This window comes from Melopsittacus undulatus, chromosome 9 (genome assembly GCF_012275295.1).
Source record: "Melopsittacus undulatus isolate bMelUnd1 chromosome 9, bMelUnd1.mat.Z, whole genome shotgun sequence".
NCBI lineage: Eukaryota > Metazoa > Chordata > Aves > Psittaciformes > Psittaculidae > Melopsittacus > Melopsittacus undulatus.
In genome coordinates, this window is record NC_047535.1 from 9,778,009 (window position 1) to 9,804,171 (window position 26,163).

Below are 26,163 nucleotides of genomic sequence, written 5' to 3' on the forward strand. Positions count from 1 at the left end.
CCAGGCCCCAAATGATACTAAAAAAAAAATAAAAAAAAAATAAAAGGCCACATTAAATTTCTAGGGGTCATTATTAAAGACATGTGGAATGTTCCCTCTCAGGGTCTTTGGAAGTTAATTACACTGTCAAGGCACTCAGTATTCCTCATAGGCAAGGAACAAAACCTACTGATGTTGGAAGCCATAGAGAAAGTACTCTTCAGTTTCACTCTCTACTCATTCTCTTGTCCCTGGACTCCCTACGGCTCTGGCCAAACCCTAAAGTCAGTAAGCATAAGAAATAGCATGATCATCCAAGGAGTGCTGGGAAGTACTCTTTGAAACAGGAAAGCAATATCAAACATGTCATAGCTAACAACAAGCAGAAAAGAGCACTGCAGGCTGGGCCCTGGGGACATGGACATCTAGCAAAGCTTGGGAGGGAAATCTGGCAGAGGGAAGAGCAAACAATGCTCTGCTTTAGCTCCTACATACACCAGCTTGGTGTATGCAGGAACTGAAATACTCCATGAGCAAGGCTACAGGTTCCACATCACTCATTGAAATGGTCAAGATTCAATTTCAAAGGTCATCCCACTGCAGTGAGCTCCCATCTCTGCTGTTGTTCTCATTTGGCTGGAGAGGACTTTGTGTAAGGTTAACAGTGCAGCAGCGTATTTGTCAGTCATTACCTGTTATGTATTTGATTGTAAACATGGACTATAGAGCTGGTGCCTAACTGGTGCCTAATTCCATTTTCTTTTGAGATGGAAAAATGGTTTTGTAAGTAAAGATGGCTTAGCAAGGCCTAAGACAAAGATGACAGGTCGTGGTCTTCAACAAGGTATGTCTCAGCTAGATAGTGAACTGTTTTTCAAATACACTTATTAATCATGATTAAAAGGGTTGTAGATCACTGGTGATCAATCCTGCAGGTAAAGAGCAAATCATAACATTCCCTTATCACAAAGGGTTTGAAAATTTGGATATAGCTGCTGAAAACCACTGGAGGAGGTGAACTTGTACATGCAGCGTCACCAATGTGCAAGGGATAATAAGATGCCTGCAGGCCAGAAGAAGGATTGCTATCCAGATATCCCTCACTACAGACAGGCTGCCTACAAGCATTAGTTAAAAAAAGAGGATTTCAAAAGATGTAAGATATGTCTGTAATTAAGCTAAGAAGGCCTCACAAGAAGTGAACTCCATATACGTTGAGAAAACAATTCCTTTCATTTTCATCTCATTTTTCTTTCAAAATCATTATTACTTTTGAATTACCTTGGACTCTCATTTAGCAAACTTTTAGCCAGGAGAAATGATACATGTACTCACAGAGGAGAAAACTCAAAGGTGATTTACAGTCAGTATAGATCAGGGATGTAGAAAGGTGTGTTGGCTTCTTCTAGACTCCAGTGACAAAAGAACGTAACATAAACAAGAAAGATGGCACTGGCATTGGGCATCATGGTCTCCATATCATATATGAGCACTTCCTGTTATTTTCATTCAGATAAATGATCATTCTTGTTTGTCCATTGGTTTTCTCCAGTTCCTCATCTTGCAAATTGTATTTTCAAAACAGAAATGTTACAAGGAGAAGGAATGTTGGTTCTAGGAAGACCATGTAAGTTTGAAGGCAAACCTGTCCATTCTGTTTACTTCAGAAAAGCTTCTTTTGATACTGTTTCTACAAGCTCACAGTCATTATTAAGTCATCTGTTCTCCTTTTTAAAGAATATATTCTCAAAAATAAGAAGGAAAACTCAAGAAAAACTGGCTTAAGCAGCTGGTCAACATTTAAACAAAAGCATCCCAAACTAGCAAATCATGCCGAGCAGACCAAGCTCTGAATTAAAGCCAGCTCATGTGAATTTCAGGTCAACCAATGGCTAATAGCAGCTCCACAGGGATTAGAAACACTGCTTGCTACTAAACTGAGCAACCATAAATGTAAACTCATTCATCCATTGAAGTCATGTTGAACATTTACTGAAGCATGACTAGAATCAATATGTAGAATTCCAGATAAACTGGCGACAATTTGTTCAGTAAAGGAATACAGCAGAATCTGATTTAAAGGGGGCTATTCAGATCTCCCTGATACCACCATTTCAACTTGCCTTGAAAGGTTGATTCAGTACAAAACTGTTTTGTAGTATTTCCACAAGCTTTGTATTTCCTGACCTCCAGAGACATGGAGGCTAATTGCAGTTTACCTGGATGTCTAAAAATACATCTTATTTTGAAAGACACATTGGTCATTTTGTCATTACACAAAGTGCCATCCTGTCTGTGCTGAAATTCAGTTTTCATAAATTAAGTAATGTCTAGTAAGTGCCAGGAACACACCATGGGATTTCTACCCATGTAATGTTACAGCATCCTTGCTCCTGTTGACTGATACATAGATGCCTAAGATTAGCCTGTTGGAACTACCTAGAGGGATATGGGGTTTATTTATAAGCTCCAGAATACCTGCTCATAATTTATTGATAATAATTATAATAATTTATTTTAAAAATCAATTAGCTTCTACTGATTTCCTTCCAGTTTACAGAGTGAAATATCTTCTGCCTGTTACTGCACTGCTTAAGTTGGCTACATGTCCATTCAATCTATTTCTTATATTGGACGATGATGCCCTGAAATTTCACTTGTCAGTAACATTTTTAATTTAAATTTCCTTTGAAAAGTTCAATAGGAGGAAGATGCAAGACAACTAGGGCATGTGGATAAACCAGGAATTATTATTATCATAGCGTTGCTTTAAAACAGAAGGAAACAGAAAGAATATATAACTAAAAAAATGACAATACCTTCCACAAGGAAAGCAGTAAATAAAAGGTAGAATTGGCAAAAAATGTACAGACTAGCCTGTGAAACAGCATTTCTGAGCTTAAGGAAACTTACTGGGATCTGGGTCACTGGGTTAGAAAGAACTCAGTTAGTGAAAGATAACTGTCTTTCTAATGCAATATACTAGAAAAGTAGCAAAACTTGATTTCAGCAAAGTGTTTCTGACATTATATGACATAGAGCTATGCATAGTGAGCTAAACACAAGTTGCTAAAAATTATTAACAAAATAAAGGGAGAGAAATGTAATTCCACCTTCTATGTCCCACTTCTCTCCCTGTGTACCCACACAGTGATAGTTCTGGCAGGATATAATATGCAAAATGCATATACTCAGGCTCTCTGCAAAAGCACCACACAAAACCAATAAATTACAATCAATTGCACGAATGAAATTTGCCTCTAATCTCCCTTTATGTTCCTTATTAAGAAAAAAATGTTGAAGACTTAAAAACCAATATAACCACATCTTGGAGAAAAATCGGCTTAATATAAAAGATTGTCAGTTTAAAATACAGAGCTAGAAGTCCTGAAATATTTTACATTTTTTACCACCTACCATAAGACGACATAGAAAGACAACAGCACACAAGCACTGCAGCCTTAAGAATCAAATCTGTTCATGTAAAATAAACCCTTGTTGTGAATGCTACACCAGATTAATAGACAAGCAAATCAACAGGTTCCCTTTTCAGAGAAGACAACTTTATAGCACCATGCTACAATCCATTGCAAGTAGATTAATACTGTCATAAGGAACTTGAGATAGCATAACAGTAGTTTTGCATGTATTGTATGTTTGAAATAAGATGGATTGACATTTTTTTCCCACGAGTTGCATTTGGTATTCCTAGCACTGCATGGAAGGCTTTGACCCCTATTACCTTGCATTTGAATTGTGCTTTACCTTGCAATTCTGGATGATCTCACGGTGAATGGTTACAAAGCTTTTATAAATGCTAAAGATTATGTAGTATTTAACTCATCATGCAATTGGGGAATATGATCCATATTTTACCAGTGAAAAGACTGAGATACAGACTGGGTAAGGGATTTGACCTTGAAAACAATACCAAAAATGGGTATGGAACATCTCTCGGGTTCCATAGTTATGTCTTAGCCAGACAAATGTCTTACCCCTACCTGGTGTTCAGACCATACTTCACTGGAAGTCTGTGTCACAGTACTCTTTTGCCCAGAGCTTACTCTAGATATATGTGAAATTAGAGGTTAAATCATCACCTTTTGAGCCTGCAAAGACAGTTTTGGAAGGCATTTTATTTAAATGTTTCCTTTCACTGATGTGTAAACCTTTTTTTGTTATTTTCCTTTTTTCTATAATGGCAGACAATCCAACTTTAGTATAAATTGCTGCACAGGAGAAAAGCAATGAGCATTTTTCTTTCACTCTGCATGAAATCACCTCTATTCAGTTATTCAGATACAATTGCTATATAAGGCCTAAATAACACTCCTGATATAATTCAGACTTTGTAAAATTATTTTAACATTAATTGTGTAGAAGGGAAAATCAGATGCGTGGGTAGTTCTTGTGCTCACTACAGCTGAAAGAATACAGATCCCAAATGGGGGGATGTTCTAAAGCTCGCTGAGATTGTTGAAAAGTCACAAAGATTTCAGCAGTCACTAGATCAAGCCTGTGGACAACAGGGTGAAATTGAAGCTTATTTGACTTCTGCAAAGCTGCAGGGACAGTTAATCACTAATGATTTGGTCCATCTTGGACACTTGGGAATTTTTCAATAGCCCTCACTGGGGCCAGCATTATATGTCTGTTTTTTCTTTCCTTTGGTAAGGTCCCTCAAACCTTACATATTTTGATATCAATCCAGTCCCCTCTCCATCTAACTGACTTCTGAATCATCTCCTAAAAGAACACCGTATTGGCAGTATGTACTGTAGGCAGAATAATCTCAGTCCTCTGCCATATTCTCCATGTGATATTTTAAATAATGACTGATTGTTTCATGATTGTTCTGCTTTTCCCTGTAGCTCTTGGGCTGACTACATATCTTTGGGTGTGTTAAGGTACGATGCCAGACTAAAATCTGCCTTAAACAAACTCCCAATAGCTCTGATATCACTTTTAATTTATATTATAATTTCTAAATTCTAGTTGTTCCCTGGTGATTTTTTTTTTTTCCACAAGCACATCTGGAGCTGGGAAACAGTTTTGTGCAGGAAGCAACTGTGTGTAGTAAATGACACCCTTCTGCGCCTCTCGCTGCTCAGTGTAGTCTGACCTCTTTCACCAGAGTGGCCAGGTGAGTCCCACTGCTTCTGGGCAGTTCTTGCTGTTTTACCTAAAGCAAAAAATTCCTGGGAGTGTCCACAAATCTGAACCGGCATCTGTTCTTTTCCTGTTGTTTCTTCTTTGAAAATATAAACAGAATGTTAATTACCTTGCCCTGATTTTATCCTGCTGCTCAGTTTGTTTCCTTTTAACTTCTGAATCTATTACCACCTGCCAATTTGTCTAATCCTGTATTCTGGCAGATGTAAGGTTTTAGCTGAGATTCCTGCAATGATCCTGAAGGAAAATGAGCTGGATCTACTGAGTCAACCAGACTCAGAAAGCCAAATCTTTTGCAAATGTTACTTCATTATTTGCACAAATTGGAATCTACATACAGAAACTATTACATACATTTGTTCATGGATGTATTCTGAGGAGCCTGACAATCTCTCACATGTGGTAAAATGAGTCACAGGCTTGGAATATTTGTGTCTCCAACACTTTCAGACCCCGCTGTCCTTTTCATTTTTGTCATGTTTTGTTCTTAAATGAACAATAAAACAAATCTTTAAGTAATCTAGAGATTCCTCCCTATTTCTCATCACACACACAAAAAAGAAAAAAACCTGAATCAGCATTTCCACATGTGCTTAATTCTATAATTGTGTGCTGTGCTAAATTAGAGAGCTGTGCTCAGGTTTCATATTACAAGGACTACTTTAATTTTATACAAGAAAAAAAAGGAATATTTCACACTATATTTTAATAAATAATTAATATTAAACTGTTTCTATTAAATAAAAGTTCAAACTTGCACAGTGCCGTAAGCTCCCACTGGATGGTGTTTATCGACTTGCAAAATCAGGATCTGGTACAATGATATTTGGAGTGCTCTTCTGTTTCATACTGTGCCAGTTCAATATTGCTAACTACAGGTGTTTAAAAAGCATAAAGTGGTCCATCAAATATCAAAAGATTAGCTTGATGCTTGCCAGATCTTTTAAAAATAAATAAATAAATTTGGAGCTCCGCTTATTTGCCTTCTGGTTTTTGATACTCCAGGGTTCAGTTGGCTCATGTTTTCATGTTTTATCTCTAACCATAAAGGTTAGAACTCTTTTTTGATGGAAGCTGAAGTTTGCATCTACTCACTAGCCTGCAGGAGCAGACTTTAAGAAAACATCAAATATCATTAATGCTCATGGGAAAATTGTAAAAATGGGCCATGCTGCTTGATCACTTACTGATTTACAAATTTTGGTAATAGACATCAGTGCTTTGAACCACTGATGTGAATTAGCCAGGTCTATGTTCCTTTATAGTCTAAGTTTCTTGGGGCATTGAAATTACTGTGCTTCAGAAACCTACCCTACAACTGAACACAGTGTTGCTTGCCATGTGAATCTGGAACAGATTTGCTCCTAAACAAGGGACTTTTTACATTTTATGTTGGAATAGAAACAATATCTTCAGACTCGTGACTAGTTTCAGTATCTTAAGACTAGTGTAGTTACTCCAGTTGTTTTAATAATGAAACTGTTGTTTCCCTTTCCTATTTCAGGTCTTTGCCTCCACTAAGCTCTACAAAATGCAACTTCATGACATGGATCCACATTGCTCATTATTTGATGGATAAGACACAGTCATAGGTGTTTTGTGAGCCAGTTTGAAGATGGAACTCTAAACCCCTGACTATCTGCATATTTTGGTTTGTCTTAAATACAAGAGCTTCTGAAGCAAGGGAAATGAGATGGATTTTTCGGAAGAATGGACAACTGAGTAGACAAGAACTAATACACACTCAGGCTGTATCACCATATGTAGCAGCATTGTTCCAGTGATGAACTTCTCTGAAGAATTAGGAGTTCCATTTGGGGCTCATTGCCCTGTCATTTTTATATCTGACCACAGTAAATGGCTGGGGGGGGGGGGGGAGGGGGGGGGGAAGGTGGAACTAAAAATTCTGGACCAATTTTTTACCCTGTGTAAAATTCTGTTAGAATTCCTTTTTTCTTTTTCTTTTTCTTTTTTTTTTTTTTCGTGAGCTGATTTAGTGCTTTAATTGGCTGTTGAGTAATACTGAAAATATAAAATCTCATTCTATACCTTATACCTTACAACCTATGCATCTTTCAGCTCAAACAAGACTGCAGTGGTAAGCACAAAACAATTATCTGAGAACAAAGAGAAAGACTGTTTTTCTTGCTATCTTTGAAAAATCTCTTGTGCTGGTAAGAAGGTATAGTAAGTATAGGTGAGCTACACGCAAACCCACTTCATTTAAACAGTGTTTCTATAAATTGAACAAATAATAACAAAAGATATTTCAAATTATAAAATAATTAAATGTCCAGATTTTCTCTTTATTGTTCCATTCAGTTTTACTTTCTTTTAGGAAACTGCCATGCCTAAAATTACTCTTGAAGTACTGAATCACTATTTGTGTACCTCCTACTGTGAGTGCTCTGTGAGGCGGTCTCAGTATATATATTCCTGTACTGTTACATTTGGCATGTTTGTTTCTAAGGATCAGTAATTACTAAGAACAGCTGAACAAACAGAAACTGTTCACCCACTTAATGATATGCAAATATTCGATATTCTAAATATTAAGAATTAAGTGCTTTATGTATCAGTGGCTGAAAACACTAGTATATTCAGTTCAGGCAGAATTGTTTTACTTCAGAATTTGAGGTATGAATAACCTTGTGTTTAGTTCATCTAATACCCTCTGCTGGACTCCCTGGGTTTGCAGCCCACCTTCCTTAGCAGTGATGCCAAAGACCATCACTGAAATCACAATTGAATTTCTGTTAACATCCATGATCTTTTGTAGTGTATTTGATACAATACATGCTTACATGATTGTTAGTAACTTTATATAGGTGTTGCATTAGTAAGGTTCATGCTTCCTTACACTATTATAAACTCTACATTTATTTTTATAAAAAAGCAGGACATTAGAGCACTTCTGTTTGCGTGAAGTCAGCAAGCGTTTGGAATGGGCAAAGAATGCAGGCTGGGGCTTTTGCTTTAGCAAACGTTAATTACGCCGGTGTTTCCTGCATAAGGAATTACTCTTCTAGAAACACAGAGCTGTGTTTTGAGAGTTAGTAGTTTTTTGTTACCATGTTCTTTTGCTTTCTAAATCAAAAAGGACTTTTTTTTTTCCTTTTCTCACAGTCATTTATTGCTTTGAGGTTTTACCCCCTGAAGTACATCCCCACTATTTTGATTTTGAATCTGCAATCTTCCTAGGTTTAGAATGTCACTGAGCTCTTGCGAGGTGTCTTGGCCAGGAAGCCTTTGCAGAACTGGGCACATTTAAAAGCTGAAGTATTTTTAGTTGCAAATATTAAAAAAATGCACTCTCAGCTGTTCACACAGCAGTGATTGGACTGGTTAGATACTGGAGAATGCTGATACCTTCATATGTTTTATGAGTGTACTGTAGCTGTGCTTCAGGCAGAAATTCTTCAGAAGAATGAGCAAAAAGAACAGTGAGTGGAACTGCTTAAATTAAAAAAAAAAGTTAGGTTTGGGTTGGGTTTTGTTTTGTTTTTTTTTCAGAAGGGACAGGAATAATACTAGAATTCATATGGACAAAATATACTACAATGCAGGTATATTTTCATTTGGGTATGGTGTCCAGTTCTTCTTTTATTACACAATGACTCCAGCTATCTTTCTAAACCAGGTAATTATCTCAAGTAAATGCCATAATATGAGAATTTATATAGCATTATCTTTCTAAGCTGATTTTATTCCATTTTTCTTTTTCAGAATGCTTGTGAGTATCAAGCTGTTAATTGCTAACATTGAAAAAATGAGCGTAGGAACACAGGCAAAAGCAGATTTTCCAGGGGGCATAAAGAATGTAAAGTGCATATCTACTTCTCCAGCATCCTTCTCCACTTTTCATTTGCCCCATCTGAAAGGAGAGCACCTGCATTTTCTGCACAGAAGTACCCAAGCCCAATAGCAACCTCATTCTGCATCTGACCAGTGGCCCACCAAGCCCAGCAGCCCTTCTCCTAGCAAAAGCCAATATCGACTAAAGGGGTTTGAAACCAAGCAATTGATTTTAGTCTGCAAAGACCTCATGAACTGAAGCTGGCAGTTTTCACAGAGTCTTAGAAAAGTCAGTTTCAGACCCTGCAAGAGACTTAGCAGAGAAATTTGTTAACATCTGGGTGCTTTACACAAACAAACTAAACCTTTCAAGTTTAATTTATTTTACCTTTTTTGTTTGATGTCTGCAACACCTATTTGGAAGAAAGCACGACTGCCATGACTGACCACTGATATTAATTAATAACTTCCAATGTAGTATTCATCAAACATTGCAGTTAAAGAAAATTTTCTGTTCTATTTGTTTTTGTATAAGAAAGAACAAACATAAAATAACTGAATCCTGTAAATAAAATAAAATTATAAATTAAGATAAAATATCACCCTTTTTCTTTTCCTCTGTAGCCTCACACATTCCTTTCAAACATGAAATAACTTTTGAAGGAAGGATGGCTGTGGTGAAAATCAATATTTTTCCTCTAGCTGAGCCTACTTCAGAGAAAAGTCAGATCCTGCCTATGCCCTCTGCTTGCATCTAAAAATTTTAGGTTTCATTCCCTGTGGTAACTATCATAACTATACAGCTACTTCATACAGTATATATTGACTTTGTAAACTGTGGTTGTTCTCTGGTGCAGGGATCAGTATTCTGGACTGAGCATTCAAGTGTGGAAACAGGAAAAGTCTGACATATTATTAGATGAGTCCTTACTCATGCTCTTTGTAAGATTTCCTACATATCCCTGGATAGAAAATCAATGGTTACGTATGAAGTATCTGTGGTTACCTATTGGAAAGCAGCAAGATGCTTCCTCTATTTGTAAATAAGCCTGGCTTTCTAATTTAGCAATGGAGGACCCTAAAAGACAAAAATACATTTGATATGTAATAAGCCTTAGCTTTGTCAAGTTTATGGTGAGAATACCAAAAGACACAATGAGCAGGAAGTGAAGAACTACACACAAACAGTCCCCTGCTAACTACAGCATAAAGATTTGCCTTTGAGCAGGACAGCATCTACTGCTTCTGCAGAGCAAGACAAAGTTAATGAGGTAATATAAGTGAAGCTTCAACTGCAGACCAAAATGGGAAAGCAGGAGAATTAAAGAGGAGAAATATACTTTTATACAAGTACTAATAAGCTTCAGAGCTTAATGTAAGCTACTTACAAAGTTTGCACTATTCTAAGTTTAAAAAATCATTAAACAATGCAATAATATTTTTTCAGTTGAATCTTAATTAGGAACAGGGTCTTATGTAATTATCAAATAAAAGATGATTTCCTGCTCCAAAGAGCTTTCCCTCTAAGTGCCAGCCAGAAGTGTCAGACAAGAATATATTGCTAAGCTGCCCATCAGTTATTTGTTTAAAGTTCTTAAAACAAAATGTGGCCTTACCATCTGTGGGTTATCATGCATCAGCACTGAGCTCACATGTTTGTCATAGAATTGACAATTACAGCTTTGCAGGACAAGACCTACTCTCTCACATTTCAGATGTGAAAACAAAGCAGAATATGTGTCCTTATGAGGCTGTAATGTCTCTGGTTGAGGAATCATATTCTACTAAATATGATAGGCCAGATTCTGCTGGTTATGTGCCTTTGTTAACCCACTGACAAAATTAACTGCAAAATAATATTAAGTGACACAAGGATTAAACATTTTTGCAGCTTAGAAAGTAATGAGCTCACCTAAGAACATCCAGGCATTCTAGGCTTAAACTACTTATATCTTTGCAGCTGCTAGATGTTCTTACTGTAGAGTATACACATTACATAGCATGCAGGTGGCAGTCACATCCAATCACTACTGCAAAAACATTTTATTAAGCATACACAGTGTGACAGGGAAATGGAAGACAGCCAGGAATTTGATCTTACCTGGTGCTCTATGCTGCTGCTTCACGGTCTCTTGCCATGCTCAGAAAGTCCTATGCTATTTATTTGCTTCAGGCCTAGAGCGTCAAAGTGTATCATTTCTTTTACAAAGCCAAACAGCATCAGTATGACATGTGAAACTAGCCAGTTCTACAGCTCTTTACACTTCAAATGTTTTCACGATATTGAGCCTTACAAGAAAAATGTCAGCCCAGCCTGATCTTTAAGCCTTTCACCATTGAATCAACTCACGTATGTCACAGATATTTAACAGTAACTGTAGAGATGGATGAACCAGTTTGTGGAAAATCCTGCCCCAGCTTGTGTTTATTCCAAAAGCCCACCCAACCCTCTCAAAAGTTCCTATCACAACAGTGGGGATCTTATTTCTTTGTTACTCCTTGCTAATTCCCTGTCATCGTGATACTTGCGGCTGCTGTAGTAAAGCCACCATCCATCATCATAACCAACCCCTTTAGCTTCATCTACACAGCAGAATTATGAAACTCCACTTTGGTAAAGGAGATAAGCAAATACCTAATGTAAGGGATGACAGTCACTCTGCTCAAAAAGCAGGATGTTTCACATGCTGAAAGTGAAAAATGTGCTTAAATACTTCGATGAGTTTTTCTTCTTGTATAACAAGCCTTTTTTATCCACAGGAAGAAGATTGCTTCTGAGAAGGAGGTGGAAGAAGAGGTCAGGTGTTTGGGAAGAATGGGCCAGCAGTGTATTTGCTGTCTTATGTTTCTCTATATTCTCTATTTTGCCATCCCATGTCTTCCCTTTTCGACAACATTTTCCCCCAGGTTTTCTTCCTCTTTACTTTCTGCTTCCCTCCTTTTTTGCTCACAGACTCCACACCTGTAAGGACTTTGCTTCATAACTTCATGTTGTATTTAATTTAGTACTTATCCATTATTTTGTATTATTTTGCCTTAAATGTGTACACACCATTGTCCAAGCAGAAGCAAATGACCTGTGTGAATGCTGGTGAGTAGCTTGTTCTCTGTGGCTGACAGGTTATAAAGACTGCCACTCTTAATTGCCACCACAAATGACCTTTCAGCCTGAGTTTTGAAGTTCAGTCATGAGATATATGGTATTTTCCAAGCTATTTGCACATGTTTTAACTGAAGGCTGTGTGTATGTGTATGCAGCCATGGGTCATTACACAAAGTGAAACCACCAGCTTGTATGTCGTAGGCCACCAAGCAGTCACCAGCTGATAATGACTCTCCGTTATTACTAACCAGGGTCAAATTCATGCCAGTGACCTAGAAGAACAGGGCTCCACATCTCATTACTAATGTTCTGAGCTCTCTAGTCTTACTGACCATTTCATTTAGGTATTTAAGTAAAAGAACAAGTCACAAAAGAAAAAAAAAAACAGGAACTAAACCAGGTATTTCAGTATTATCACATTAAAAGCCATTCAGAGTGCATATAAGTCTTCCACTCATAATCTGATAGTGCATTCTTAGCATTCAGATATCTTATTATACAAAACAGCTGAGTAACTATTGACAGAGGTCCCTCGGTATTATTAATATGATAGAGAAGCAGTTGCAGTCTGTTGGGTAAATAACAGACATTTAAAGCAATCATAGAATTGTAGAAATCCCTAAATACTTCCATACTTGATAGCCCTTAATTTTTCTGAGTGACACTGGTCTGTTCAGTAAATAATAAGATTCATTAGAAGACCCTGGAGTGCATTTTAACAGAAAAATAGGTATTTTGAAATTTTCCTTAATTCATACTAAGATAAACCATAAAGTTTTAAAGCTATTTCTTTCATTTTAAATCCTAGGTCATTAATAAAATGCGTTTGCAAATACCAAATGGGATCCCATCATTCAAAAATTGGGGATTTTAATGTCTTCTCCTCTATCTGAAGTTTTTACGCAGCATTTCTGTTTTCTGTTTTGGGATTTTAAGTAGCTGTTGCAAATTTCAGGATATTTAGATATAAAAGACTCAAATCTGCAGGACACCTCTAATGTGATACTGACCCAGCAAACAACTGCAAATGCCTGGTTTACTTCACTCAAACTGCTGATTGCCAGACCACATTTTAGGATTTAGTTCTAACAGATCTGGGAATTCAGGGTCTAACTAATTTAAATAAACTTACACTCAGCTTTTTACTCTCCTTAAGCTGATAAACAGCACAAAATCATGAACTGCAAGTTCTTTCCCATATTGTCTGTGCTACCATTTAAGACATTTCTAATGTAAATTTCCTGATATTGTCAAGGCATTCATTAGAATAGCAGTTATGCCATCCTTATATCTCTTGAAAGACTGGATCCTAAATTTAGGCTTAGACAGGTAAGTAGATGAATTAATTTTTAACATTTTGTTTTACTGAAGATTTGAAGCTTTGGATCATTTAATTTGTGAAAAACATATTATTCAGCTATTTATTTGGGCTTTTAGAGATATTCTTTCTGCTTTTAGTAGGCTATAAGACACCTTCAATGCAAAAAAATGTGTTGAAATATTGTGTCCAAATTAGTTCGTTTGCCTGAAAGGGAGTGGCAGGGGAATAGTGATAGTAAGAAAACATTGTGGGCATGCTGTTCCAGGCATGATAGCAGCCTTGCCAAATCCAGGTGTTCAAAAACCAGAAGACAGTTCCCCAAAACACAAAATTGGATCAAACATCACAAGATTAATATCTGTTTTTCTTTTGATTTACTGTATGGCTTCTGAGACTTAATTTTTAAATGAAAGCTGGGATTCTTACCTAACCACAGAATTTTGGAAGCTGTGAGTTTAAGAAAAAAAAAAATATAATGAAAACTTCATCTGCTCCTGCTTTTGCCCACCCTCTGTCGCTCAACATCTACACTGGAACTGTGAGGAAGGGACTCCACAAGCCATTTCACCAGAGCTGCACCACCTGGATTCTCCAACACACTGTGAATCACTGGGCTGCCAGTTAATGTAGCACTAAGTCTGCTTTGTGTTGAGGAAGTGATGCAAAGCAAAATTAATGGCCCTGTGAATTTGGTCCTACACTGGAACCCAGTAGCAGGATCACATCCACTTAAAGCTGCACTTAACACAGGCACATCTTCCTGCATCTTAAAATTACAGTGGTGATTTACAAGTGCTGCTGAACGCCCCACTGGAAACTGCTGTGAAAGAAGTGTCACTTGTGTTTGTAAAATGTTTTTCAATTACAGGGAAGGTATTTTTCTACCTTCAAGAGAAGGTTCAAGAGGGCTGATACACTAAAGGTCTGGTTCTGTAACACAGAATTCCAATAGGTGTATTTGTGGAGTTGATCTCAGAAATCAATTACTGTGAAGGCCCACAGCATAACACAGGTTACCCAAATAAATCCTGCTGTTGATACAGGAAGACATTTCTAGGATGGCGGCCTTCTATCTGCATTAATACAAACCAGATCCCAACACAAACGGCAAGCTTTTTCTGCTAAATTCAGGATATCCATCACCAAATATGTTTGATTATTTGAGTTATTCAGAGAGCTTTCGTTTGATTTCTTCTGTGAAGGACAATCTGTGAACTCTGAATCTAAATTGCAGACATTTAACTTATTTTGCCTCCACATAAAAACCAAGCTGAAGAAATAGATGTGTTTTGCCTCAGAGGCTTTATGTCTGTCCAATATATGCACTTTCAAGTTTTTGATCTGCCTATGATTATCTCTTAAAAAAAAAGAAAAAATGGGAACTGAACAATGAAATATTTTAGCACAAAAGAAGGTCACTTTTTTTTTCCCCAGAAGAAAACCAGGGAAACAGGCACATCTGGTGATCAGGGAACTACAAGAGACAGATGGATTTCTGTTTGACATTTTTATACTATGTAATGCTGACTTTGCAAACTGCTTCATGATAGCAGAAGACTTAAAAAATGTTTCCTGTTTATAATCAGGCTAATTAATTGCTGTATAAAGTAAACAGAAGTCTGCAACTTGTAGAAATTAATGCATAATTTTAAGAAGTCTTTAATTTTAAAGATAAATGTAGTCAATTGAATTTACCAGCAAGTCCCACCTGAGTTTTTAGGTAACAGTATAGGTTAATCTAGTTTAAACAGTGCCCTACAAACAGTGGTTCCAAATAAACTAACCATAGTTGCCTGCTGCTACAAGACACCCATAAAGGTGTCTGTATATTCATGCTGTTTCAAATCATATAATACAAATTATATAAAACTTGAGAGAAGCAGCTCAGTAACACTAAAGTCAAAGGAACTGAATTAGCTGTTCATTAAAGCAAGCAGGCATTCATTTTGTTTTGTCTAATTTGCATCGTCACAAGGTTTTCAGCATAAGAGGCTCTTTGGTAAAAGCTCTTCTTTTGAAGATTCTGATTATGATTATTTCATTAAAATCTGAATGTATACAGCCATTGCAAAGACACTAGAAATATTATATCAAACAACTTCAGACTATGGCCTCTTTGCAGCCAGGACGTATGATATGCTATCCTCAAAACTGAATAAATATTTGATCCTACTGTTAACTGACACGTACTGGGATGCCAGAAAAACATACATACAAATTTATACCTATATATGTATGCATATATGTCTCTGCACATCTAGCACAACACCATAATTTAGTGAGAAATCCTATTATTTTTAAGTTTCACAATCAGAAATGGAATAATAATGAAAAAAGCCCTACTGAACATCACTGAGGCATTAACTGGTGACCCCTACACTGGTGAATCAAGGCATCAAATAGTTATTACATCAAGAAATTCACAGACAGACTCTTTATACTAATCAATTTACATAAGGTGGGTTCAAGCCTGAGGCATTACCTTATCGTGTTGATATTGAGCTGTTTAATGAGTTTTTTTCCAAATATTATTTACAGAATGTGTATGACAAAAACTAAATAAATATGTAGGTCACAGTTGTAACCACTGCTAACTCCACTGGTTGCAGCAGATTTATGGCAAGAATTCATATGATACACTTGGTTCAAATGGACTGGCCTTTTCCCTTTGGCATAACAAAGGGCACTGCAAAACAGTGATCTTTTATGGAGACAGTAGGCAGGAGCATTCAAAGCTAAAATAAAAGTCAGTTACATCTTCTGCTGACTTGAAGGATAAATGTGTTGAACCAATTGAACAACCATTACTCCATACTGAATTTATTATTTATTCCTATTATGCCCCATCCCTGACAGTGTTCAAGGCCAGGCTGGATGAGACTTTGAGCAACCTGGTCTAGTGGAATGTGTCCCTGACTGTGGCAGGGGGGTTGGAATTAGATGAGCTTTAAGGTCCCTTCCAAACCAAACTCTTCTATGATTACAGCTTCTTCCAAAATCCTTTCCCAAATACAGCATATGGGGATTCCACTGCACATTTCTACAATGCCAAAACTTTCCCCCTAGATGCTAGTATAATTAACCCTAGAGACTGTCCTAGTTTCAAAATTATTTCCATGATACAAAATGTGTAAGGAGAGGCAATGTGAGTATGCTGACATAAGCAGCCTCCTTGGACCCATTGCTGGGATAGCGTTATTTACAGTGTTTAGGAAACTGTCTGATCTCTAAATCTGTTTGTCTAGTTTAGTCTACTGAGTACACACCTCAGTAGTGCACTAGCCTAGTCTAGTATTCAGAAAGCATTACTGTGTCCCTACCTGATCATCCCAAGCTTATGCAACTGTGTTTTCTGTCTTTCCCACTAACTTTTGAATCTATTGGCCAATCTCAAACAAATTTGATAGAAGAGCAGTGATCTCAAAGATATTAAGTTCTACCCAGCTACATGAAAACTGATGACTAGATAGATGACTGGCCTCATTAAGGGAAAAACTGCAACGTGAACTCAAAAGTTCTGTTTTGTCTGGCTTACCAGCTGGACTATCAACACACATACAGCTCATAACCAGCCACAGGACATGCTGCCTCTTGCCCAGCTAGTAATTAGGTATGGCAATGAGACCTCAGGATATTGTGTATGGGCAGCGAGAGAGGACAAGAAAGCACAGGTGGAAGATTTGAGGTCCTGGATGGGAGAATCACAAGGTATGTGAAAGGAGGTAGCCGATGTTACTATCGTGGAGCTGTATAGAGACATAAGATTAAAAGGCAGAAGTGTAGGTGCTGATTTATGACAACATTCTTTGTCATGGGGAAGGTGTGTAGCTGGTGGTTATCAATAATGTGCAACTGTTCTTTTTTGATTTTAGAAGGGAAGAATGTACGTCTGAGAATCTGGTATTCAGGTTAGATGCTCAGTCAGAAGTCAGTGGGTCTATACTCAATTACAGAAACCAAAGATGGCAAGAATGAGAGCTAAGAGAGTATTCTCTGCAGAACATTTATAGCTTAAAACAGAAATATTCCACGATGCACTTTAAAGGCAAATCCTGCACTGACCATGCTATGTCAACCCTGCTACAAGCTGTAGCATAGCACAGATGTTACCAAGTACAGGATTTGGGGTTAGAATATTTTACAATAGTAAAAAAGGAAGATTCCACTGGAATTCACTGCTGTTGGACATCATATATGCAGGTGGTGTAAGTTACCTTCTAGGCTATATAGATGTTTGAAGTTATAGTATATCACATATCAGAGTATATTAATGGAATGAAATAGTGACTACATGGTGGCAGGCCATAATGTTCCCTGGTAATATATATAAATTCTGTGGATCACAGTACCTCTTCATATGGGAATATATTGACTTATTAAAGTATATGTTGTGCAGCCCAACTACAGTGGTTACAAAGACAGAAATAAATTTCCTCTCCTCAACTACTACAGCAATGTGCATTTCCATGTTATGATTTACTCTGTGGTAATGGTGCAAATTCTCATCATCACCTCCAGTTGCTAGTTTTCAGTGTGCTGAACAAAACTGAAGGAACTGTGCTAAGATCACAAAGGTGAAGCTACATTTTCAGTAGTTACCTTTTTTCATACAAAACTTCACTAAAATTCTGCCTAAGAGAATAAGGAAAAATGTAGAACTAGATTCTTTTCTTGCACAAAGATCCAGATGAACAGCAATGTATGGAGCACCACCATCACAAAGAAAATGGTACTGATTATGCACGGCATTTCTACTGAAAATAATTCTGCTGGTTTTGAGTGGGCACCCAAGTACAAAACTGGGCCCTGTAGTCTCTGAGTGCTCTTGAAAGACATTTTTTATACAGATTTTATGCTTTGGTAGACCCATTATGCTATATGACTAAATAATGGGTATACTTTTCTTATTATACCTTAAAAAAGCTATCATTATACTATTCTCTCCAAATAAAAGGAAAGCAATGACTATACAAGTGCTTCAGTATATGGTAAGAGAATAAAGGCAAGAGTTTTGACCTGCATCTCTGACTCAAATTCATGAATTCATTAACCTCAGTGGACTCATTCACCTCTGTCCAAGAGTAAAAACTATTCTCAGTGAAAGATTAAGCTGCAAATAGTAACATTTCCCCAGACTCGTGGCTGACAAAAGCCATTTCATTGTCTGGTATATGTTAAAGTGCTGTTAGGTTTGCTGTGAATTAAATCCCTCTACCTATAATCATCAAAGGACTGATGCTTCATCTGGGGATCAACAGACATACACACGAGGGACACGGTTGGAAAAGCTGCATATGAAAAGTTCTTGTTCAAGAGGAATCGACATCTGGAGATACCTACAGCTTTCTGGTTCCTTTGTATTCTCAGAATGATACATTCTGCTCAGAGCTCTTGAGCAGGACTCAGGAATTACTCCCTGATTATTGGTCCGTCTCAGTATTTCTACTGGACTCATCAACATGATAACTTGTTAAGATGTGCTTAACTGCTTATTCAGTTGAGCATTATTATTGCCATCAGCATATCTTGTGGATCTTTCAGTGAATTTACAATTAACTAGTGCACAGCTTGAATCTACAAATTCTTGGCGTCTGCCAATAGCAATGGGGGTAAAGGAGTCTTCCCTTCATAACCAACAGCATGAAATAAATATTACTACAGTGCATAAAAATCTCTGTTTTCCCAGAGCAGAACAAAAGCATGACCTGCCTCTTTCTTTTTATAGTCTGCTAAAATATATCTATTGTACTTCCCTATAATGAGGTGAAAATACTATCTGGCAATGCTTTCTCTAACAGATAGCAATGCCTGAACAGTCTTTACTACTATAACTTCAATGTCTGTAACAAACTTGAGTAAATTAATCATGCTTTAGCATGATTAATTAAGTATCTTAAGCACTAGTGTCATCAGTCACTTCAGAACAGGTTTGCAACAAAGCATCTCTTAGAAAGTATGGAGCACTACAACTTCCATTGAGCTCTGTGAGACTGACACTATATTTTAAGATGAAAACTTTTGCATATGTGTAGGAGGAAAATATGCCAGTATATTCCACAGTTTATAAATTGTTTTCTTGAGAAAAGTTCAGCTTACACAAATGTTTAAATTTGCAAGCTCTTTTCTAAACTACATTAAAGCAGATCATATTCTGACCTATTTGCTCTTGGTGCTTCCTGATCCTTAATTGACTAACCAGGGAGTGTTATTTTTGATTTGCAGCTGCAGATTTCATTTATGCAATCTCAGTGCTTAGTGCTTGCATTAATGAAATCTGTTAGAAGCAATCACCTGTGGCTGTGTCTTTCACTTTTCCATATTTTGTAGATTAGCAGCATGAAAGAGAAAATATTTACATACAACTACTAATGGAGGTGATTTTTGTCATAAAGCAAAAAAAACAAACCACAGTCTCAGGGTCATTTGCCTCTTTCCCTGCAATGAATTCCTGTTGCTTTCTACACCGTGATTTTCAAAGCTTGTGAGGTCTATCCCATGTATAAAATATTTGTGCCAGTGTTTTGCCAGCTAACAGTTGAAACCAACACAGCTCATTGTGAAAGTGTTCTGCCTGGGTTTCGAAATCAGATCTAGGGTTAAACTAAAGATTGTACCAACTGTATGCCTTAAATCCATTCATTCCATCTGACCTGCAAGTACACATCTGCTGCATGTTAGCCTTACCCTGCTGTCTGACAGTGGCACACATTTGAATCCTCATCATTTTGATTAAAGAGTTGGTTTTGTTAGGATGTCATGTACAGTATATCAAAGGAGATCAGTAACCAGTCTGAAAGTCAGATGACAAAGAAAACAATCAGCACATGCACAGTTAAGCAGAGTTTCATGAAAAGAAGGCTTAATGTAATGAGTCATAATTTGAAAAAGTACCTGTAAGTGGTCTCAGTACTCAAAACTCATAGTGGGAAGTTCAGGATTTTAGAAACAGTTATTAAGTATGTACAATCACAAGAAATGTGTTGTCCTAGGCTGTGTGCTACTCTGAGTACAAATTGGTTATCTCAGGTAATCAAACTGTACAGTACCCAGACACAGGCCACGCAAAGCACAGTATATATCAAAACATTTGGTAATAATTTTTTTTCAAGTTTTGGAGATTCGTCCAGCTGCTCAGTAAATTAATGTAGATTGGGAAATTGTCTTTCCTTTAATCAATGGATAATGAAGAGCATTTGTTTCAGACTTGTAAGACTATCCCAAATACTAACTCTGCCTTTGTTTGGTAAAAAAAAATGATTTTTTTGCCTTGCCACATTAAAAGAACCGCTGGTTTCTGCCTTCCTGACTGATTTATGGTTTTAACATCTTAATCCATTATGTTTTCTATTTGTGTTTATTAGTGCATATATGAGTGCATCTGTGTCTGTGTGTCAAGATCATTATTAATGATAGTAATGGCAGGAAAAAAGAAAGAAAACTTCTAAGCCCACTGGAAGAGCAATAGTGTTCCAGTAAGTTCAATGCCTGCTAGGATTAAGGTTAGCTGATCTGAGCCACCTGTTCTTCAAGTGAATGTAAAAAGATGTGAATACAGTTCCTAAAGAAGAGACCAAGGATTAGCTGGTCTTAGGGAAAGACAAATCCAGATCTTTGCTGAGAAGAAATGGTCAGTGTTAGCTGCCAAGCCTACCAAACCAAACAGCCTCTTTTCATGGTTACATCTCTCCATGTCTTTAAAAAGTAACAACTGTTTATGTAAGACCTTTATATGTATCTATTTCTCAAGGTATACAGGAAAATGTGTTACAAAACTCTCAAGTTTAAAACTGTGTGATCAGATTGACTGAATTGTTTTTGAAAAATAAATCAATGTTTTTATGATCCACCAGTCCTTTTGATTATATTACTTCAGGATTTCACAAGTGAGTAATTCGTAATCACTTTGAGCTGCCCACTGAAGGATCAGGCTTCCATCCAGTATACATATGGTGCTTGTGCCTTAAGGCTTTGGATCTTAAAGCCCATAAAGAAATGTAGTCAAGCATAAAGCAGACTACCTATGACCAAGAAACATGTGTTCATTAAAGAACACCTCTGCAGGACAGAAACAGTACAGCAGCTGGTAAAGTTGCATCAGGGTGGATTTACTTGGGTCACTATGTTAAATACATTTGGAAGGGAAAAAGAGTAGCTTCTTGCACAATAAGAAAGGTATTACATAAACACTCTTCTAGCTGGAAAATGCTGATCTTGAACATACGATTAATCTTTTTCCCAGGTTTCTCTTTAAAATCATCTGTGTTGTTTTAATGCAGTTAAGAGCACCCTGTGTTGTATCTTCTGCACTGACACCAGCAAAAAATTTTCCACAGTATGCAAGTATTTGTGCATGATTTTCAGCAGGAAGTTATCCTTTGGTCATCTAAGTCATGTGCTATTTATTACAGAACCAGGATAGGAGCTGGTATTTTCACAAGCAATTATGTGAATAGGGACCACAAGCCCTTCTGACTTTCATTAAAAATCACCTGAAACTTTTAGGTATTTTGAAAATTTCAGCAACCAAGTTTTGAAAGAGCTTTAGAAAGATCATGAACACAACCCTGTACTTCTTCTTTGCGAAGAAGAAAACTTTTCTTTCTTTTTGATACTCATTTCATACGTAACTTTAGATCAGGCTAAAATCACAGGTAACATTTACTTACCAGTTTGACTTCACAAGGCTTTGTAACCATTAATTTACTAATAGAGTAATAGTTTCACTGGGATCTCCTTGGGAAGATTGACTCAGCATCTTCAGTCGTAAGAAAACATGGATCACTGTATTGGTGAGCCCATCATATCATAAATGATTTTGACTTGTCTTGCTTTTTAGACTTCACTGTCCAAGAAACAGTGTCTTACCAGACCAGAATCCACAGAGTGATGGGGTGGCTGTGGCAACTTATTTTTCTATTGGTGCTTGTTTAAACTCTATTAAATCATTATCTTTGTCCTGAATCACTGGAATAAACTTGGGCAAAATGTAGATTCCTCTTATTTAGCAAAGTTCTCTTTGTTGCACATTGTAAAAGAATTAAGGTGATCTTTACTGCAATGGACAGCATCAGAAATTATAATGCAGTTCAGATTCTCTTATTGTCTGTAGCAAAGGTACATTCATTAATCCTTTTCCCTTCCCCCTCAAATTTTTCTTTCTTCTGTGCCCACAATCAGATATCTGCATCCTGGGACACCCCTCCAACAAACATTCTCTTCCAAAATTGGGGTTTTTTTCAGAATATTCCTTTTCTTTTCCCAGGCCATTTGACAGTTTTTGTAGAGCATATCTTTATATATATATATATATATATATATATATATATTCAAATTCTTTAATACATTAAAATCTATTTATGTGGTTTTGCTGTACCACTACGTAGCTACATCATAGATTTACAGTCAGAATACTTGTTCAGGACAATCTGCAGATGCTATACCAAATTTTTGTTCAGTTCCAATGATGCACAAGAAATGCATGCTCATACTTCTTAACTATACTGTAATCTACTCCTTTACATTCATGTAGAGTGAGTGGTTCCATGGCTGTACACATAACATCAGAAGCTTGACTGCAAAAAGCAGTGCAGCATAGTTTCATTTAAAGAATGAGAGGATGAATCAAGGCCCTCCCCTGCCATATTTATCATTAGCAACGCAGACTGAGACTGGCAGAAACCAAGAACTTCGTAAACACAAAATAAATGCCACACCATTGTGAGATAATATGTGACTATAAAACACAGTTTTCCAATTTTCTGTCTTTGTCTCACTTAGGAAAAAAACAAAAACATTTCAGTACCAAGTTCATGGAAGCCCTGTCAGAACAAGAGACCTTCAAAGGTATGTGCTAATTCTCTCACCTGGTGCTCAGCCAGCAGATGGGGCTATTAAAGTCACATGAATGAAACAGAAACAGTGCAATTTGCAAAATTAATGAAAGTCTCTAAGTAATAAAGGAGAATAAAGAGTAGAGCTTATAAGAGATTTGGAAGCATTCAATAATACAATAATTTACTGTACTTTTTTAAAACAAATGCATGTGCTGGAGAGTGAGCTAAAGGTATTGTATATACTAATTCCTTTTGTAAGGGGCTGATCTTTCTAATTTCATTGCCGTCATAAACGGCATATTTCATAAACGTCTTCCAGAAATGAGACCACCTTACGCCAATATGATACTTTTCAAGTAAGATCTACCAAAAATGAGGGAAAAAAAGAAAAGAAAAAAAGTAAAGGTGTCATGACTGTGCCCCAAATACTAAATCAGTATAATTTCAGTGTTTTGAATTGCCATGGGAATAGCTGAGTTCCCATCAAGTTAAGTCTTGCATAGGTAGCAGTCATGCTTCTCTTTTCCTAATGGTGCTACCATCACTCCCTTCCCTGTTGACTATTGTTCAGGTATAATTATAATGTGCCTGCAGAAATCCCATTAAATGTCTAGCTTTTGTTTGTAAATTATATGTATCATAAGGGCTATGGACTGATTTTTGTGTTAAAAATTTGCAGTAGAATTCCAAGTAAAGGGCCTTAGCATATTATAGTTCAGAAAATAAAAATAGCAGAAGTAGAACCTTGTCAGTATTTTAAAATGGAGATTTGAACCCTTTTTTCCAGCTCAGCCAAACCTGTCTTTCAAATGCTACAAAGTAGTATTTGGGCACTGCCTAAAGGCTGTCAGTTTGCAAGCAACACAGCCAGTGAGCAATTTATTTAAGGGCACAGCATACATGTCATTCCACTGCACATTTTACCCAAACCTAAAACCAAATATGCTGTTAAAGACCTGAAGTTCCTGAATTACTCCCAACCTTATTCAAAGTATATTGCTGGAATACAGTTTTGTTATCAAAGTTGATGTGAAAAGTGATACAAGCAGAAAGAGGTTTCTTGTTTAAAAAATAAAAGTTCACCTTCCCATGGATCTGAAATCACAAAGAACACTGAAGATGATACACTTAAAAGAAAACAGTGAAGGAGAAAAGAAGGGACCATATTTGATGAAGGATGAGGTCATCCTGCTGCCTCAGCAATCTTGACTCCACTTTTTTCACTGAACTTGTGTATTAGTTTTTCACATATCTTATGTCTGTGAGGTTAGAATTAATACTTGCTAAAGAGTACATGGCCACCAAACATTCCAACTGCCCAGCTGTGCAGTAGCCTGCAGCTGAGATTTGTACTTTTATAAAATTTAAGCTATCAAAACTGTTACCTGATTTCTTAAAGGGAGAGAATTACACATAAGAACTTAAAACCCTGCATCTAATGTTTCTCCGCATCTAATGTTTCTCCCAAACAGGAGTTTCAAAACAGTTGGCTTTTATACATCAACGGTGTTTTGTATATTTAGATGGACAGAGATGGAGAATTAGGTTCATTAAATCTGGAACTAGCATATTATTAGACATAAGACCAAACCCTACCTTTTCTACACTGTACTAATTTTTACCTCACTCTAGAGCTGAGAAACATGGAAATTCTAGTACTGGTACATCAAAGCATTGGAAAAATTTAATCAACGGCACCTTCAAGCTATTATGCATATCAAGTGGCAAGATAAAATCATGAATAACAAAGTTCTGCAAAGTGGTTGCACAAACGGTGTTGAAGCAATCTTATAAAAGCGTAGTTTTGCTGGACTGGACATGTCCTCTGCATGGAGGACACCAAGCTCCCAAAGGAAAAAACGTGTAGTAAACTTTTAATGTGTGAAAGATCAAGAGACTGACTGAGGCAGAAGTAAAAAGATGCCCTGGAAAAAAAGAAAAAAGAACCTCACCCATTGTGACACAGGTAGCAACACATGTGGCAAACAAAACATCTTGGCGAGGCCTATTAACATCTGCTGCAGAAAGCTTGGAAGAAAGACATGCAAGCCAAGAGGAGAATAGGGTAACTGGCAAGCAGAGAATGTGAGAGTGGGAGCACGTGCAGAGAAGCTGCAGAAACAGCAAAAATGATCCCAACATACGGAAGCTGATGTCACACAAATTCATGCTCCTTTCGTCTTCAGAACAACAGGCATCAAGTGATGATGACAACTTCACATTTGGAGCTTCATGCCAACCCTTGATCTGTGGTGCAGCAGCTAATGTTATTCTTGGAGCTAAACAGAGTCTTGCCTAAACAGAAGTAACCTACACGAGTTGTGTTCACTTCAGCTCCATTAAAAAAATGTGGGTGGGGTGAAATGCATGGGAAAGAAGCAATCATTAAAATGATCCATAAGGAAATTAATTTTGTACTTCTTATTTGGCAATAAGTATGTAGGGAGTTTTTGATTAGGGAAAGGTCTTGTAATAAAAAATACAAAATAGAAAAAAGAGACTTTAAATAGTAGGTTTGGGAGAAAAGAGGTTCAAAGGCATCCATTTTTATAAAAGAAATAATCTAATTTTTTCATTTGCTCCTTGTTCCCTGGCAATGCCACCTCCAATTCTTTGTTACTGAGCTTAGGAGACTTTTACTTTCACTAGAGACATGAAAGGACATTAAGTTCACGTCACATCTGTGAACATGTTGCCATGTCAACAGGCAGTACTTTGTGGCTTAATTATTGATTGACTCATGTTCCTTTAGGACATAGCACAAGCAATAACAGCACACAGAGCAGTGTTTCTAACTTAGATACCTATTTATGCCATCTAAGAGGTGTGGCACGTCCAACCTAAGCACGGCTAAGGTCTGTACCAGTCTTATAAAAGACCCTACTGCAGTCATCTTGCATAAAGAATATGATGGTCTCAAACATACATAATTATATTAATCACATTGATAAAGAACTAGG

At 37.0% G+C, this 26,163-nt stretch overlaps 1 protein-coding gene and 1 long non-coding RNA gene across 2 annotated transcripts in view; one reads left to right on the top strand and one right to left on the bottom strand.

The window, feature by feature from the left end:
• SH3GL3 (SH3 domain containing GRB2 like 3, endophilin A3) overlaps positions 1-25,520 on the bottom strand; it is a 90,360-nt gene extending 64,840 nt beyond the window's left edge. The window contains exon 1 of the mRNA XM_031048643.2: positions 25,348-25,520. The gene's annotated coding sequence lies outside the window, so the exon portion shown is untranslated. The remainder of the gene's footprint in view (positions 1-25,347) is intronic.
• On the top strand, positions 17,025-25,589 carry LOC115946449 (uncharacterized). Its single transcript, XR_004080525.2, has 3 exons — positions 17,025-17,078; positions 23,148-23,213; positions 24,836-25,589. It is a non-coding gene; the product is annotated as an uncharacterized lncRNA (long non-coding RNA).
• The last annotated feature ends 574 nt before the right edge of the window (positions 25,590-26,163 follow it).